Consider the following 16,798-nt stretch of genomic DNA (forward strand, 5'->3'; position numbering starts at 1 on the left):
TTCACCATCCTAACATAATTCCTTGGGATTTCCAAGGTGTTATGTTAGCATCAAATCACAATAATTAACTAGAATAATCCAACCCCTGGGTATCAACAGATAATTCATAGAGTCATTGGCAAATGTAATGAAGAAATTGTCACTATTATGCATACTTGCTATAAGGTTTAATTACCAAAGTATGAGCCTGGGCCTTAAAGGATTTCTTAAGACAGGGTAGGACCTTTTCTTACTTAGCATTATTCATCTAAAATGTTCATTAGCAACAATATTGCGTAGTGTAACAAAACTCTCCCATCTAAGAAAAGCAGTAGAGATAATCAAACTACAGTTTCAAGAGTAAACGTGATGAGGATTTGCTAAATATTCCCTGGACTCCTCCACTGCTTTCATCAAAGAGATGGAACCCAGTGCTATTTTGCCCTGTTCTCATTATTCTGTACAATAATAGCCCTCACTTCTGCAAAAGGGAGGACTCTCTACATGGTACTCTACATGCCACTATGTGCTGCCCTACATGATACCAGGACTAGTTTGGATGCTGCCAACATGGAAGATCATGTCCAGTTGAGAAAGAGCCAGAACCAAACTTATTGCTTCTAGGACTCCAGAGACCTCATTACCTGGCTCAACACATTTCTAAGACCATTAAAACTTGACATGGTGACCCAGATGGTCAAAGGGATATGGCTCTATCCAGAATCAAGAGCACCACAGACACTTCAATGGAGGTAGCTGTTGAGTGATATTTTCAGACTCACTATTTTAAAGAAATAATATATATTAATTCTAGGAGAGATGCAGGATCTTGGTCTCTGCAAACTCTAAAAGAAATTTCGAAAGAGCTGATAGTCTAATCGCTCATGTCTTACTGAGCCCAGGCCCTCTCCTAAGCTACTGCTCTTCTGTCCATCCTTCCTATGCAATGTACAAGCAATACTGAATTTTAGAATTACATCAGTGTGGAATTCCATTCTTCATGGTGAAATCATTAAGTACATGTGCTTTTGAAGTTTTTCATCATACATATTGAAAAGGAAATAAATTTTCACCCTATCAGAGATGTTCTAATGTTATCTAAGCACATTATTTGCACATTTGATTGTAAGCCATCAATAAGCCCTTTCCAAAAGATTTTTTTCTTAGCAGGAAGAAAAGAGACAGGAGTGTATTTGTAATTATGGAAACATGCACAATGTACCTGAAAAACCCAAGGTAGGTATAATTTCAAAATGCCAAGTGATAAGAGATATATTGAAATAATTATCTTTCTTATTAAAAATTGCTATTTCTATAAGGGAGATAGATGGAGAAATTCATCTGGCGGTTATACCTTTAAATAGCTATATTAAAAGCAGTTATGAAATGACTTTTGGAGTCTGGATGCAATTGAAGCAGATTTGGCCAGGCCATTTCCATCACAATAGGATTTTTGAAGTGACTGCATAGGAAAAAAAGCTCCCATTACAGACAGGTCACCTGATTCAGCCCTAGAGATAATATGAAATTGTTCCAGACAGTAATGTCTGCAGTGCTTTATCCAGACTAGTCTGAAATGGATACTCAGAAAAATGCACAGTTCTGATAATCCCCTTCTTTTATTTTCAGTTTGAAAGCCTATTTCCTAATGACTAGCCGGCCTACCCCTTCACCTTCCATTAAAGATGTAAATGAAAACAGTATTTTGCAACCACCAGGCATGAGGGAGAGTTGCTCACAGGACCTCGGTGATAAAAAGGGGGAAGCTGAGGTTACATCATGTGCTTTTTAAGCCCCAGCTTATCTGGCATTTGTGGCGGGAGAGGCCACAACAGTGAGAGGCCCGCGTACCGCAAAAAAATATTTAACCTCTCTGGGCCTTAAGTTTCTTCATGTGTAAATAGGAATTTCTATACCAAAAACCTCATGGGCTTGAAGAAAAAATTATGATAACTGATTAATAGCCTTTAGCACAGTGCCTGGCATATTGAAGCATTTAATAAGTGCAGGTCGTTATTAATATTTATTATTATCTTAGTTCACTATCATATAATGATAGCCATCTAAATATATTAAATCCACCAAATTTTTCTTCTCTCTTCCCTTGAAACCCTTTCTCCAAAATCTTGTAACCAAATATGGAAAAACTATGAATTGGGGAAATAATAAAGAAAATTTTAAATGCGCAACAGAACAAAGCTGAACAAGAAAAGGCTTTTGATATCCCTTGTTTAAAAGGAAAAATCAAGAATCAGAGATCACTTGTTATAAGAATGGTTCTGCCAGTTAATGACTGTTTTAAATTGGAAAAATCACTTAACTTTCTTAGCCTGCTTCTCAGCTATAAATGGGGGAAATAATATGCAATTTGCTCACATCACTGAAGTTGTATTAAAACCTAAAACATATGACTTTTTCATATTTTTAACTAGTGATCTAGTAATATAATTAATGAAGAAATAATTCAAAGAAGAAACCTCTTAATAATATCAAACAATAGGAAACCACTGATACGATCTTTATTTTACTTAGTCTTTTTTTAAGTAAATTATGCTAGTAAATTTACTTTTTTAAGTAAGTGTGCAATTGAATGCTATGATTAAAGATTATTTCATATAGACTATGCTTCTCCGTGAGAGATGTTAATGACAAAATAATAAGTAGAAAGTTGGTAGAAAAAACTTTATTATAAAGTATAATAATGCAAAAATTATGGTGCACTTGAACAAAAATGATAAAGAAATGCAAAAAAAGATGAGCCAATTGTGTTAAAGTCTTGGGATTTTTTTCTATAAAAATCATAACGAATAAAAATTAAATATTCAAAATATATTGGAAAATAGGTTTTTATTTTTAATTGAAGTATAGTTGATTTACAATAGTGTGTTAGTTTCAGGTATACAGCAAAGTGATTTGGTTATATATATATATTCTTTTTTCGATTCTTTTCCATTATAGGGTATTATAAGATATTAAATATAGTTCCCTGTGCTATACAGTAAATCCTTGTTGTTCACATATTTTATATATGGTAGTGTGTATCTGTTAATCCCATACTCCTAGTTTATCCCTCTCCCTACCTTCCCCCTGGTAACCATAAGTCTGTTTTCTGTGAGTCTGTTTCTGTTTTTGTAAATAAGTTCATTTGCACTGCTTTTTAGATTCCACATATAAGTAATATCATATAATATTTATCTATCTCTGTCTGACTTACATATTTAGTATGAAAATCTCTAGGTCCATCCATATTGCTACAAATAGCATTATTTCATTCTTTTTTATGGTTAATATTCCATTTTATACATGTGCCACATCTTCTTTATCCATTCCTCTGTTGATGAACACTTAGGCTGCTGCCATGTCTTGGCTATTGTAAATAGTGCTGCTATGAACACTGGGGTGCATTACCTTTTCAAATCAGAGTTTTCATCTTATCCAGATATATGCCCAGGAATGGGATTGCTGGATCATATGGTAACTCTATTTTTAGTTTTTTAAGGAACCTCCATACTGTTTTCCAGAGTGGCTGCACCAATTTACATTCCTGTCAGCAGTATAGGAGGGTTCCCTTTTCTCCACACCCTCTCCAGCATTTATTATTTGTAGATTTTTTGATGTTGGCCATTCTGACTGGTGTGAGGTGGTACTTCATTGTAGTTTTGATTTGCCTTTCTCTAATAATTAGCGATGCTGAGCATTCTTCCACGTGCCTGTTGACCATCTGTATGTCACCTCTGGAGAAACGTCTATTTAGGTTTTCTGCCCATTTCTTGATTGTTTCTTTGTTTGTTTGATATTGAGTTGTATGAACTGTTTGTATATTTTGGAAATTAATCCCTAGTCAGTCACGTTGTTTGCAAATATTTTCTCCCATTCCATAAGCTTCCTTTTTATTTTGTTTCTGGTTTCCTTTGCTGTACAGAAGTTTTTGAGTTTAAGTCCCAATTGTTTATTTTTGCTTTTTATTTCTTTTGCCTTGGGAGACTGACCTAAGAAAATATTGCTACAATTTATGTCAGAGAATGTTTTGCCTATGTTCTCTTCTAGGAGTTTTACAATATCAAGTCTTATATTTAAGTCTTTAAGCCATTTTGAGTTTATTTTTGTGTATCATGTGAGGAAGTAGTCCAACTTCATTGATTAACATGCAGCTGTCTAGCTTTCCCAACATCACTTGCTGAAGAGACTGTCTTTTCTCCATTGTATATTCTTGCCTCCTTTGTCAAAGATTAATTGACCATGTGTGGGCTTGTTTCTAGATTCTCTATTCTGTTCCATTGATCCATATGTCATTTTTTTGTGCCAATGCCATGCTGTTTTGATTACTGTAGCTTTGTAGTATTGTCTGAAGTCTGGAAGGGTTATGCTTCTGGCTTTGTTCTTTTTCCTCAGGATTGCTTTGGCAATTTTGGGTCCTTTGTGGTTCCAGATAAATTTTAGGATTATTTGTTCTGGCTCTGTGAAAAATGTCATGGATAATTTGATAGGGATCACATTAAATCTGCAGATTTCTTTGGGTAATATAGCCATTTTAACTATATTAATTCTTCCAATCCAAGAGCATGGGATATATTTCTATTTATTTGAATCATCTTCAATTTCCTTTATCAATGATTTATAGTTCTTGGTGTATAAGTCTTACACTTCCTTGATTAGGTTTATTCCTAGGTTTTTGGGGTTTTTTGATGTGATTTTAAACGGGACTTTTTTTTACTTTCTCTTTCTGATATTTCACTGTTAAGAAATGCAACATATTTCTCTATATTAATCTTGCATCCTGCTACCTTGCTGAATTCATTTATCAGTTCCAATAGTTTTGTGTGGAGTCTTCAGGGTTTTTTATATATAGTACCATGTCATCTGCATATAATGACAATTTTACCTCTTCACTTCTGATTTGTATACGTTTTATTTCTTTATCTTGTCTGATTGCTATGGCCAAGACTTCCAATACTATGTTAAATAGAAGTGGTGAGAGTGGGCATCCTTGTCTTGTTCCAGAATTTAGCAGGAAGGTTTTCAGCTTTTCACCATTTAGTATTATATTGGCTGTGGGTTTGTCATAAATGGCTTTTATTATGTTGAGATATGTTCCCTCTGTACCCACTTTGGCAAGAGTTTTTATCATGAATAGATGTTGAATTTTATCAAATGCTTTTTCTGCATCTATTGAGATGATCATTTGGTTTTTGTATTTTCTTTTGTTGATGTGGTGTATCACACTGATTGACTTGCATATGTAGAACCATCTTTGTGACCCTGGAATGAATCCAACTTGATCATGGTGTATGATCCTTTTTATGTGTTGTTGGATTCAGAAAACGATAAATTATTATGTGGTAATAAGGTACCAATGGAAATCAGCCTCATTGAATTCCAGTAAGTAGGAAGACATTCACTCGTGCGGTCATTCCTTTCACAGTGACTCTCTGTGTTTGTGTCCGTATCAGACCCAGCTATTCTATTATTTACTTGACAAAGGTAATCTTCCTGAGCCTTGTAAGCAGGAAAAGGAGGCAACTTCCTTAAGCTAGAAATATGTTTAAATATGAGCTGCTGGCAGACCTGCTCAGCCAGGAACAAACACGTATCAGAGCTCTGGCTCAAGCAGTCTTATGCTTGGGACCACCACTATTCTGGTGGAAAGACATTCCAGGCAAAGACAGACCTTTCTTCTAAATTGAACTGAACAAGGTGTTCAGATGACGGATGTCTAGGTTTTATTTACTGTCTGCCAAGATTCTGGAACCTTCATTCCTTGACCTCTGATTTGGATTCCCTGAAAATTCAGGCTGCTTTGCTTGCCTGAGCACTGGACCACTTTTGCTTTGATCTCTTGCAACTGTACGCCTTCACACAACTCTCTGCCTCCCCAAACTCCATGCATACCTAAGACACACAAGTCAAAATTACTTGGGTGCCTTATAGCTAATGATTGGAAATACAAACTCAACCTTTGCTTTCTTCTTGGTCTGACTTCCCATTACCTCTGCAGAGGAAATCTCAAAGATTAAAAAGTCTGAGTCATGGAATATGCAATAACATGAGGAAGAACAATTCTAATGTCTGAAAGACACAACAGAAAACCCCTGTAGCCATCCAAAGGCTTCAACTAAGAGTTTGCAAATGTACATGCCTATCAGGCATGTAAATATCAGCAGGAGAAAGGTTGAAGCTCCCAAAGTCCTTGTATTAAAACAATCCCATTTACAATAGTTTCAAAAAGAATAAAATAGGAATAAATTTAACCAAGTTGATAAACAATCTGTACACTGAAAACTATAAGACTTTGATGAAATAAATTTTAAAAGATACAAATAAATGGAATGATATCTTGTGTATATAAATTGGAATAATTAATATTGCTAAAATGTCCATACTACTGAAAGCAATCTACAGATTCCATACAATCCCTATCAAAATTCCAATGGTACTTTTAACAAAAATAGAAAAAAACCATTCTAAAATTCATATGGAACCATAAAAGACCCTGAATCTTGAGTGGGTGGCATTATACTGCCTGATTTCAAACTATATTACAAAACTATAGTAATCAAAACAGTATAGTACTGGCATAAAAACAGACACAAAAAACCAATGGAACAGAATAGAGATGCCAGATATAAATCCATGTATATATGGTCAACTAATATTTGGCAAGGGCACCAAGAATGTAACATAGAGAAAGGATAGTCTTATCAATAAATGGTGCTGGGAAAACTAGATATCCACATTCAAAAGAATGAAATTTGGCCTTTATTTCACACCATACACAAAAATTAACTTGAAAATCGATCAACTTACATATAAGACCCAAAACCATAAAACTCCTAGAAGAAACCATAGGGAAAAAGCACCTTTACATTGGTCTTGGCAACAACTTTTTGGATATGACCCCAAAAACATAGGAAACAAAGTAAAAATAAACAGTAGAACTACATTAAACTAAAAAGCTTATGCACAACAAAGAAAATAATGAAAAAAATGAAAAGATAATCTACAGAATTGGAGAAAATATTTGCAAACTATATATTTGATAAGGCATTGGTATCCAAGATATATAAGGAACTCATACAACTCCAGCAAAAAAAAACCCAAAAAAACAAAAAACTCAATTTAAAAATGAGCAAAAAACCTGAATAGACACTTTTTCCAAAGAAGACATACAAATGGCCAATTTGTATATGAAAAGGTGCTCAATATCACTAATCAGGTAAATAAAAATCAAAACCACAATGAGATATTACTTCACACCTGTTAGTATGGCTATTATCAAAAAGATAAGAGACAAGAAGTATTGGCTAATTTATAGAGAAAAGGAAATCCTTGTACATTGTTGGTGGGAATGTAAATTGGTATAGCCATTATGGAAAACTGTATAGAGGTTCCTCAAAAAATTAAAACTAGAAATACCATATGACCCAGCAGTCCCACTTCTGGGTATATATATCTGTACCCCCATGTTCATTGCATCACTATTTACAATAGCCAAGACATAGGAACAACATAAATGTCTAACGATGGATGAATGCATATAGAAAATGTGATATATATGTCACTTTGTGACAATATGGTTGAATCTGGAGGATATTGTGCTAAGTGAAATAAGCCAGACAAAGACAAATAACACATGATCTCACTTATATGTGGAATCTAAAATAGTTGAACTCATAAAACTGAAAGTAGAACTGTGGTTTCCAGGGGGCAGAGAACAGGGAAAATGGGGAGATGTTGTACTGTATTGTATACTTGAAATGTCCTAAGAGAGTAAATCTTAAGTGTTCTAATCACACACACACACACACACACACACACACACACACACACACACACACAAAGGTAACTTTGAGAGTTGATAGATAAGCTGATAATTAACTTGATTGTGGTAATCATTTCACAATGTACATGTATATCAAATCATCATGTCGTACACCTTAAATATATACAATTTTACTTGCTCAATTATACCTCAATAAAGCTAGAAAAAAATAAAGTAAAATAAAATAAAAACAAAGACCTGGAGTGATTCCTGCCTGATTGCATTGTTATTTAAAACACTGCATTAGTATTCTGTCTTTGCATAACAAACTACCACAAATTTAGTATCTTAAAACAACACACACATATTATGTCATGGTGGTGGTGGGTCAGGAGTCTGAGCATGGCTTATTTGGGTCTTCTGCTCAAACTCTCATAAGGCTTCAGGACAGACATAAGCAAGCCTGAATTCTCAGGTGCAGGATTAACTGGGGAAAAATCTGCTCACTCAGATTCATTTCCTTGCAACTGTATAAGCCAGATTTTTACTGGCTTTGGCTGGAAGCTTGCCTCAGATCTTCAAGGTTGACCACCTCTTCGCCACATGGGCTTCTCCAACATGATCACTTACTTTGTCAAACCCATGAGGACAGCCTCTCACCTAGGGAAGGACCCCGTTTCTCTTTTAATGGCTTTCACTCCAGACCCACCCAGGATAGATCAGAATAAATCATTCTGTTTAAATAAAAATCAACTGATTTGGATCCTTAAATACATCTGCAAAATCCCTTGTCACTTTGGCATGTTCTACTGGCTAGAAGCAAATCACAATTCATGCTCACGCTCAAGGGGAAGAGAGTACACAGGACATGAATATTAGGGCATAGAAATCATTAGGTTACCCTAGGATCTATCTGGCACAAACACTGTGTGTACTATTTTAAAAAATGACATAAAACATGCCTATGAGCCTCCAGTCTGCCCTGACTTCTGCCTGCTTCCCATCTCAGTGCAGATAACAGCAGGGGAGCTCATCCAGTAGTGCAGTAAGTTCAGTGGGGACAGGAGTCCAGCCCCTCTGCCTGACCTCCCTTGCTCTTCATCTCTTGAAGAACACGTATCGTGCACTACCACTGAGGCCACTGTCCTCCCATCTATAGGTTCAGTTCTGCTCTACTTCTAAGATAAGTCCAGGCTTAGAGCACAAAACACTTGTGTATTTTCATCCTTTCCCCTTACTCTCCTCCCCAAATCCAGTGAACCTTAACTAAGGCCAAACCATTCTTCTTTGGGATTTCCAGAAAGGTAAGGTTCAGCGCTGACCATTAGACATCGTCACTCCCCAGCCACATTCCTTGTTATTCTGATACTATTGAATGACTTCTGGTTCCCCAGCTGTGTCACAGTCCTGTTCTCTGTGCTCAGACACCCTCTCCTGACACTTTCTACCACACTCCCTCAGTATCTCCAGTTTGTAAAACGTGGCATATGCATTAGTCCTTTCAGAAATGATATACAGGCACCATCCTCAAAACTTATGCACAGCTTGCTTCTTGAAGTCCAGGATAGCCTGGAATGACTCAGGACAAATTTATCAGTTCTCCAAATGGAATTTCTAAACTGATGGGCTTCACAGACTGATTATTAAAAAATGTCTCTGTAGCCTAGACACAGATGAACAAATGCTCTTAGGATCTTATTGAAATCTGTGGTTAGTCTACCAGAATGCAATTTTGGTGTTTATAAATGCATTTGACAAAGCTGAGCTGATTTTTAATTTCAGTTCTGTCAAAAAAAATCAATCAAAAAATAGCTTTTATGAACTTATTTGTTAAATGCTCAGCACTATACTGGAAGCTGCAGGGGATTAAAAAGAAGAGTAAACCACAGTTTATGACCTCAAAGACTTTACAATCCAGTTGTGGATACACACACACACACACACACACACACACACCATTCATGAAACAAGAGTACACAATAAAAGATAAAAATAAATAATAATAGTTGCCACATTTTGAGGATCTATGGAACTAGTCACTTTAAAGAGTGATTTTGCAGCCTCACAGCAATTCTGAAAGTTCTCACTTATTTTCACAGCAAAATGGGCAGAGCCAAGTCTTTCTGATACCAAAGCTGATGTTCTTTCCACCTAAAACAAAACCAAGCAACACAAAACAAATGCAAGATCCTGAGTTCCTCTTAAGATTCTTATTCAGTTGCAGTCTGGCATTTAATAGTTTTTTAGGATATCACGTGGTATACTATACGGCCAAGGAGTAGAATTGAACTAAAACAATAATTCATTGCATGGCCCAAGTACTAAAGAATATACATATTAAAAGCTTTTAGTAAGGGAAAATTTCTAGCAGGTATGCTGGGAAGAAATAATGTGCCCTATAACAGGTGTTTCCCAGCCACCTGGGACTTAAATGTTAATCAACTTGTTCCGTAGTCATAGCTTGACTTCAGGTCTAAGAAAAAGTAAATGAATGGATAATACTAATATATACATATTATTCACAAAAGCTTACACTGTATCTTCACAAGCATCATTTCATTTTAAGTATCACAAGAATTTGGGAGCAAGTAGGGGTAGTTATTTTATTTATTTGTTTCCTATTGAGAAAACCAAGGATCGAACTTGCTGCAGGTCATACAACTACCCAGTTAGCAAGCTCTGTGCTCACTTCATTACTCGACTCTGACTAGCCCACCCCCATGTCCCTGCAGCTTGATGACACCCAGGACAGGATACCTATCTGTGGGGCCCAATGCAAAATGAAAATCAGGGTTCAAAGTGTATTAAGAATTTCAAAGTGTATTAGGAATTTCAAAACAGCAACTGCAGGGTATTAAAGCAGCATGGGGCCCTTCTAAGTAACTGCACAGGTGGCATGCCCGTGAAGCTGGCCCTGATGACACCACTGCAAATTAAACTATGAAATCAATAATTCAAGGAGCTACTAATTGAATAAGGCAAAGGGTATGGATGTACTAAAACTAATCACTTCTCCAGGAAGCACTGCAAAAGTACCTGTGACAAATGCAATCCAGCAATCCAAGCTGTATGATCATAAATTATTCAGATTAGGAAATGCATGCCCATCAGCTTTTGGGGGAATGAGATAAACACATTTCTTCCCAAGTTACTTACTGAACACATTAATATGTATTTTCCCAAATGTAATGAACTGACATGCTTCAGACTGTGAGAAAGTGAAGGCATCAGAAAGTTCATTCAAGAGCAGGAAAACCATCAAATTAACTTGTAGCTTTCAGCAAACTTACTCTATTTGGCCTATGCTTCTAGCATGCCATTTCAGAACAAACAACTTCAGGAAGGCAGCTACACAGGTGCTTTCACAACCGAGTGAAGAGCTGAAATAAGAGACTGGCAGTGCTATCAATGAACAGCAGATGTTTGCAGGCGAGCTGGGATCTGCTGTTTGAATTTCCAGAGTAACATGAGATTCCGGAATGTATAAAAAAGCCCACTGTTGTCAGTCACCTCTGAACACCACACCGCAGAACTATTTGGGTGTGAGAACCAACTCCGTTCCTTATGAGGGAGGAGTGAGGAACCAGCAGATTGCCTTCTTGTCCTGTTATCTGTACTTTGATCTTACTAGAAAACTTCTGAAAACTGGAAATCTTGTCAAGAAAACTCCAGAAAGATTTTTGAACCAGGAAATGCGCATTTGGGGGTGGAGAAGGAGAGAAGGAAACATTCCTGCATAAGTAACATGTTTCTTTCTTTTTTTTTTTTTTCATTAAAAATAAGCTAAATGTGATCTAGGAAAAAGAAAGCATTTAAATCAATCAAACATGAATAAGGGAAAAGTTACACAAATGTCGATTTTATTCTTCAAAACAAGGGTGCATAGATTACAATATATTGTTGGACAGCAGTTATCATCTACTCCATTTGAACATGAATATAAACAGTTGCTTGTCCTGGAGTTCAACCAGTCTGTATTTAAATCCCCAATAGCTATTTAATATCTGGGTGAGCTTAATTAGGAATATTGGGTTCTTTTGATCTGGAGTAACAAAAACCAACTTAAGCAAATAGGAAAAGATACTAGAGTATCTTACTAAACCCAGTAAATAGTTGAATAACCAGGTTATACGAAGAGTGAGAACAAGGACAACTCCAAGGACCTCCTCAAATAAACTTGGTAGAACTTTCCTCTTGGTCTCTGCCATCACAGCAACGTGGTTTCTACTGAAAGATTCAGTGAAGTTCATATATCCACACTCTGAACTCTTCTAATACAGGCATATTCACTTGGATGGGTTTTATTGATAAGTATCAGTTGAGGCTCACACATCCAGAAGTACTAAAACGTTCACAAATATCCAGAAGACGTGGAACATGAATACTAATCCTAAGACAGAAGAGTTTTACTCTCAGTTTCCTTTCACTTGCCCCACTCATTGTGGATGGACAAGAGATAACATGTTGGAGTGCTCCAAGACAAAAAGAACTGTGTACTATGGGTGTGCTTAACTAAGACAAGGGTTTGCCCAGAGATTATTACAGGGAAACAGCACAACATAGTGATAAGGATGTGGGTTTTCTAACTGAGACACCATTGGATTCAAATCTGAAATGACCCACTCCTTGATCAGCTGTTTGAGACTGGGAAAGTTATAAAATATCTTTGAATCTCAGTTTTTTAAATTAATATCATTTTCTCTGAATGTTAAGATAATGAAAGGTCTTTGTGGAAAACTGAAAACTATGGGAAGTGTCAAGGCATACATTGTAATTGCCCTGTAATCTAATCCCCTGGGCTAGAAGGTTAACACTGTAATATAATTCTTATAAATTTTATATATATATATATATATATATATATATATATATATATATATATATTTCCCACAATCACTGCTTCAGCTGCAGGCCACAATTTTGAAGTTTTGTTTCATTTTCATTCAGTTAAAACTATTTTCCCTTGTGATCTCCTCTTGGATCTGTTAATTATTTAGAAGTATGTTATTTAATTTCAAGTTTCATGGATTTCCAAGATATCTTCCTGTTATTGGTTTCTAATTTACTTCTGTTGTGGTCACAGGACATACTCTGTGTGAGTTCAATCTTCATAATTTACTGAAAATTGTTTTATGGCTAAGTATGTGGTCCGTCTTGAATATCCCATGTGAAAGGATTGTTTTCTGCTCTTACTGAGTGCTGTGTTCTATAAACATCAATTAGCTCGAGCTGGTTAATGGTGCTATTCAAGTCTTCTACATCATTACTGTTTTTCTGTGGCAATTATTAAATCAAATTTTAGAGTAATGTTTTGAAATATCCAATCATAATTATAGGTTTATCTATTTCTCCTTTCAGTAATGCCAGATTTTGCTTTATGCATTTTGAAACTATGTTGTTGTGCTTACACATTTAGGATTGCTATGTTTTGTTGATGAATTAACCCTTTCATCATGAAATTTTCTTCTTTACACGTGCAAATCTTCCTTGTTATGAAGACTATTTTTTTCTCATATTGCACAGCTACTCTAGCTCTCTCATGATTATTCATTGTATTAAATATACTTTAGGGCTTCCCTGGTGGCGCAGTGGTTGAGAGTCCGCCTGCCGATGCAGGGAACACAGGTTCGTGCCCCGGTCTGGGAAGATCCCACAGGCCGCGGAGCGACTAGGCCCGTGAGCCATGGCCGCTGAGCCTGCGCATCCGGAGCCTGTGCTCCACAACGGGAGAGGCCACAACAGTGAGAGGCCCGCGTACCGAAAAAAAAAAAAAAATATATATATATATATATATATATATATATATACTTTAAATGCATTTTTAGTCCTTTTCATTAAACCTGTGTCTTTTTATTTATGTGTTTCTTATAATAAAGTCACCCTAACTGGATCTTCTTTTTAAATCCAGTTTAACAGTCTTCACTTTTAATTGTGTTTTTAGGTCATTTGGTTAACAGTGTTGTTTTTTGTTTTTTAGGAATCCAAATTTTTTATGTGAAATATTTTGACCTTTAAATATTGCCAACTCATTTAAATACATTTTTAAAGCATTACATGTGTGTGTTCGGGGTGGGGGGGGTGCGGGTGAGGGGAGTTAGCTCCTGGTCAGATTCAATCATCCCACTTCCAATCTCTATCCTCTGGTTTAACTGTTAACTGATCAACTAATCAGTTGATCAGTTTAATTTTCTCTTCAATTAAATCATAAACCCCTTGAGTACAGGAACACCCACTTTGTAACCATGACAGAAAAGCATATGATAAATGCTTGATAAACCATTGATTGACTGTTGGTGGACAGGTGACATCATATGCATACCCCAAGGCACAGTCCTCTCCATTACAGAGTGCTAGGGAGAGGTCTGGAGGGGATCCCACAATGGGACACTATGACCAAGGTGCTGCCTATCCATTGAGTGTCATTCCAGTGAGACACACGTGCACAGAAAATAGATCCTCCCAAAGTCAACGTCATCTGCCCCCAAGGGATGGGATGCCAGGTCACATTCTGGACACTCTGCCAGGACAAATTCAAATTCAAGAGCTTTTAAATTCCAGTGGTCCGTGTAGTACAAAGAGAAGATGCCCAGTTCTCAGAAAGGCAGAGTTGTAGAGAGAAACAGAAAAGGCTTCCAACCCCTCTGTCTTTTAGGAGAATAATATCCTGACTCTTAGTAAAGTTGTGGCATGGCCATTGTTGTTCATTCATAGTTCTGGGTCCTTACCCTCAGAATCACCAACTTCACACCATCAAGTTCACAAAAAGCCTAAGGAATGAACCAAAGGTCCATCTCTGTAGTAAAGGCAGGTTCAAACCAAGGAACCAGACACTCAGATTCAAAGCTTTAGTTTATCCCTCAAGAGCCCTGGCTAAGGTGCCTAGCCTCTCTGACCCTCTGTCTTCTCAGCTGAAGAGTAAGAACAGTCAGCTTGCAAATACCTCTCAGTGGAATAGGTAGCAGTGTCAGGAGTGGGGAGGAGCACAGCCTCAAGTCAGACATGAACTTGAACCTGTTAGCTGAGTGACCCAGGGAAAGTTACTTAACTAACCTCTTTGTGCCTGACTTTCCATACCTACAAAATGAAGGCAAAAAATAGAACTTAGCCCACTAAGCTGTTCTAAAGATCAAATGACATTATACCTGTAAAGTATGCTGCAGGTGATAAGTTTGAGTTCAAAGGTGGCAGGGAAATTGGTGCACTGTAAGGAATTACTATTACAGGATCTTTTGTTCTAGTCTCCAGAGCTGCCAGCACCCCACAGGGGTCATCTCGTTGTTGTTGTGCTGTTGTTGTTCCTTCCCCAAGATTGCAGGGTCCTGCGAAGGAGAACTTCTCAGCAGAATCTATTTCCATCGAAAGCTAGTGCGTTCACTCCTCTGAGGCTACACAATTTGCATGCTTCATGCCCACTTGGAAACAGATCTAGGCAAAGGCACTTCTATGCTTCAAGATCTTACACACAAAATGTCCTAACATTGCCTGAGAGTGCTTTTATGAGCATGTGTGTCTTCACTTCAGGGTGCCTAAATGGGCCTCTATGTTGCCTTCCATATCTCTGTGAATGTAGGTCTCTTTGTGTCTCTGTGTGTATCCTTGGCTATGTCTATACACGTGAACTCTTGTGTGTGTGTCTCTTTCTGTGTATAACTGTTTGTCTCTCCATGAAACTATATGTCTACCTCTTCTTGTGTGCATGTTTCTCTGGATATGTATCCAGAGTCTATGTTATGAATGTGTGTGGGTATGTGTCTGCACCTGTGTTCTTTTTTATGAAGTTCTAGGATTGTCCTTCTGTACCAGGATACATGTGTATATGTGTGTCAGGAGCCATAGTCTCTAACCATGGACCATGGGGGTGTGTGTGCATGTGCCTCTGTCTGTGATGTGTGAGTCGCACATCAGGGTTGTATACGTATCTATGTTCTCTCTGTGCTGTGTCTGTCAGTGAAACTCCTTGTTTATGTCCCTTACCAAAGGGGCCACAAGCATGTGTTTCTGTGACAAAAGACAGAACGGAACAACTTCAATTTGGCCCATCAATGCTCCTTAATTACTCTGTGCTATTGTCAAACTCTTGGAAAACACAGGCCACTGGTTTTCAATCTATCTGCACGGGTTCCGGGGAGCTTTTAAAGAAACACTGATGCCCAAACTCCACTCGCAGAGATTATAATTGCCATTTATTACTCTGCAGTGGAGTCCAAATATGAGATCTTTGTGAAGCACCCAGGCAATTCTAATGTGCAGCCATGGTTGAGAAAGACTGTATCAGGGAAATGGACAGGCCTCTTCCATTCTCTCTAGAAAGATGCACACTGCTTTCCTTGCCTGTGACATCACTAATATCAGGGGGAGAAGGAGGCAAAAAAAACAGACCTTCCCTCTTTCTAAGGAGGAGGCGCTACCACAAAGGACCCTGTGAGTCAACAGTCTGCAAATTAACCTATGAAAATAACTGAGGAGAAACTCTCCTTCAAGCCCAATCCTTCTTCCATTCCAGTAGACATTTGTTTCGTTTTACATATATGTCTGTCTAATTAAAAGATGTAGAACTACCTTAATTTCTACATAAACTCATTGTGTTTACTAAAAATCTTTCACAAACCAAAAGAGGATTTATTAGTATAATAAACCAAGTGCTTCATAAAAATTTAAATGCATTTTTGAGCATTTTTTACCAAGGAAAAGTGTTAAAAGAGGAAGGGTCCATGGGGCTTCCCTCGTGGTGCAGTGGTTAAGAATCCGCCTGCCAATGCAGGGGACACGGGTTTGAGCCCTGGTCCGGGAAGATCCCACATGCCGCAGAGCAACTAAGCCCATGCACCACAACTACTGAGTCCATGCACCTAGAGCCCATGAGCCACAACTACTGAGCCCATGCGCCACAACTACTGAGTTCGTGCACCTAGAGCCAGTGCTCCACAACAAGAGAAGCCACCACAACGAAGAGTAGCCCCCACTCGCCGCAACTAGAGAAAGCCCACATGCAACAACGAAGACCCAATGCAGCCAAAAATAAATAAATAAATTTATTTATTAAAAAAAAAAAGGAAGGGT

Source organism: Orcinus orca, chromosome 14 (assembly GCF_937001465.1).
Source record: "Orcinus orca chromosome 14, mOrcOrc1.1, whole genome shotgun sequence".
Lineage (NCBI taxonomy): Eukaryota > Metazoa > Chordata > Mammalia > Artiodactyla > Delphinidae > Orcinus > Orcinus orca.